Here is a 2,090-nt window from a genome sequence, read left to right on the forward strand (position 1 = left end):
AATGCATTGATATAATGGAATTAAAAGTTATTCTGAGGATTTTTATTATTATTTACTTTTTTAAATACACTATTATTCGGAACACAACTGTATATGAGCTTTCGCTCTGCGGGGACCAGTAACAGAACAGGGGATGTGAATGAAACGGGCTGCTGTGGGTCTGGAGGTGGAGAATTCAGAAGTTATGTATCTCTTATAAATATAAGCATCGTCGTCGTCGTCCTGCAGGTGTAGCGACGGTATCACATCTGTTTTCTCATGCTCCATCTTGCATTAAAAACCAACTAATTTTTTAAAAATGTTTTCAAACATTAAAATGCTAAAAATAAGCAATTTAAATTTAAACTCCAGTTAAATATGCAACCAATGACATGAGCACTCACGGTTAACACTCTCTTGGTCTGGATTTACAAATACATTTGCAAAGTATGTAATTTAATTATGAAGTGATTCTTAGAGAATTCTTTGAGATTCTTTTTTTAAATACATATATCAGATGTATATAGTCTATGCACCATACAATACAACTTAATTGTCAGCTGACACTGAAATTTATTTTGCGTTCCCAAGCAGCTCAGCTAAAAAGAAAAACAAGAAAAACACACAGTTAGACACCAATTACACATATAATGCCAAGAAGACAACAGCCATGACTAAGAAAGATGTTTTTATCATATCCTCAGATCTTAATTAGCAGCTCACTAGTTTTGGTTTAGCAACAGGACAGACAGATGAATAAAGAGTTCTTAAGCTTGTTGTACCTAAACAAAGAGACTCTAAATCTCCTGTTAGAAGGCAAAAGTTGGTATTCATAGTCTCAAACATGCATGAGTCAGACAGATGGTGTTAGCAAGTCTGAGCATGCTCTTCTTGTGGATTGTTTGAAAGGAGTGTGCAACAAATATACAGTGTGTGTATACAGGAACAATATCTTATATACCTGTCCAGAAGAGTACAGTCCTAGGAAAGATACTGCACAGAACCCTTATGACCCAGGATGGGGATAGTGAGGAATTTTATGTACACTGTATGTATATATAATGTATGTATTTATACATACACATAAATACTGACAGTGCACCAGCCATCATTTACAGAGTGGGATGCTGGGAATCTTACTTCTGCAGTTTACATCCAGTAAAACTGGTACTTGGTACATTAATCCTCACTGGATGAGAGCCAGCAGTCTTATCTTGAAAGTGCGTATCAGACAAGTGAACATACAAACAGTTCTATCATTAAAAGACATCATCAGTGTGTCTTTACAAACCACTACAAAACCTAAGATCTCAACCCAGATCCATTAAGTTTCCAAACTAGGATAAGAAGGGTGGATTTGTTTTTTAGGCCCAACTTTATTCAACAGTAAAATGCTAAAACATAGTCCAACATTACAGCATACCTGTAATTACTTACATGATCAAAGGTCTGGCAAGGCAGCTATTATAACTAAAGGTAATTATTAAACAGCTGCATCACGTCATCCCAGTCCAGTGACTACAATAAGGCACCATAACCATAACATCCTCTTTCAAAAGCCTTAAAGCCTAATTTTAAAGAGCCCCTATTTTACTCCTTTTTAGCGTCACATTTGTACTCTTGGGCTCTACTACAATAGGTTTCCATTTGATGTTTAAAAAACATTTTACATTACTCATACTGCCCCCTGCCGCAGCTTCTTTTTCTGAAACACTTCTGAGCTTTTGGCCCATCTTTCTGCAAAGCCCAGTTTGCTCTGATTGGTCGGCTGGCCCACTCTGTTGTGATTACTCAACCAAATTTAAACAAGCTGCTGGGCGGGCTGTGCTTGCTTACGCAGCACTAATGGGCAGCACATGCAAAAACTGGGCTGGCTTTCTCAATCAGTGACATCACTAGTTTAGTGTTAATTGCGTCAGACAAGACTAACTATGTTCCTCAAGACCTTTTTTCTATGACAAAGACGAGACGATGAGAAGACTGCACCAATGTCCAAAAATGCTGACTAAGACTAAATTAACATGCATTATTGTTGACGAAACGAACAGGGGGGAGCCCGGTTCAGCCTGCTGGAGAAGCCAATACAGCGCGTTCCCTTGGTCCCGGGCATG

At 38.1% G+C, this 2,090-nt stretch overlaps 1 protein-coding gene across 1 annotated transcript in view; it reads right to left on the reverse strand.

The window, feature by feature from the left end:
- Positions 1-516: 516 nt before the first annotated feature.
- LOC116686108 (proline-rich protein 36) overlaps positions 517-2,090 on the reverse strand; it is an 8,952-nt gene continuing 7,378 nt past the window's right edge. The window contains exon 5 of the mRNA XM_032511058.1: positions 517-2,090. This exon is cut by the window's right edge and continues 1,420 nt beyond it. The gene's annotated coding sequence lies outside the window, so the exon portion shown is untranslated.

Source organism: Etheostoma spectabile, unplaced genomic scaffold (genome assembly GCF_008692095.1).
Source record: "Etheostoma spectabile isolate EspeVRDwgs_2016 unplaced genomic scaffold, UIUC_Espe_1.0 scaffold314, whole genome shotgun sequence".
In the NCBI taxonomy this organism is placed as follows: Eukaryota; Metazoa; Chordata; class Actinopteri; order Perciformes; family Percidae; genus Etheostoma; species Etheostoma spectabile.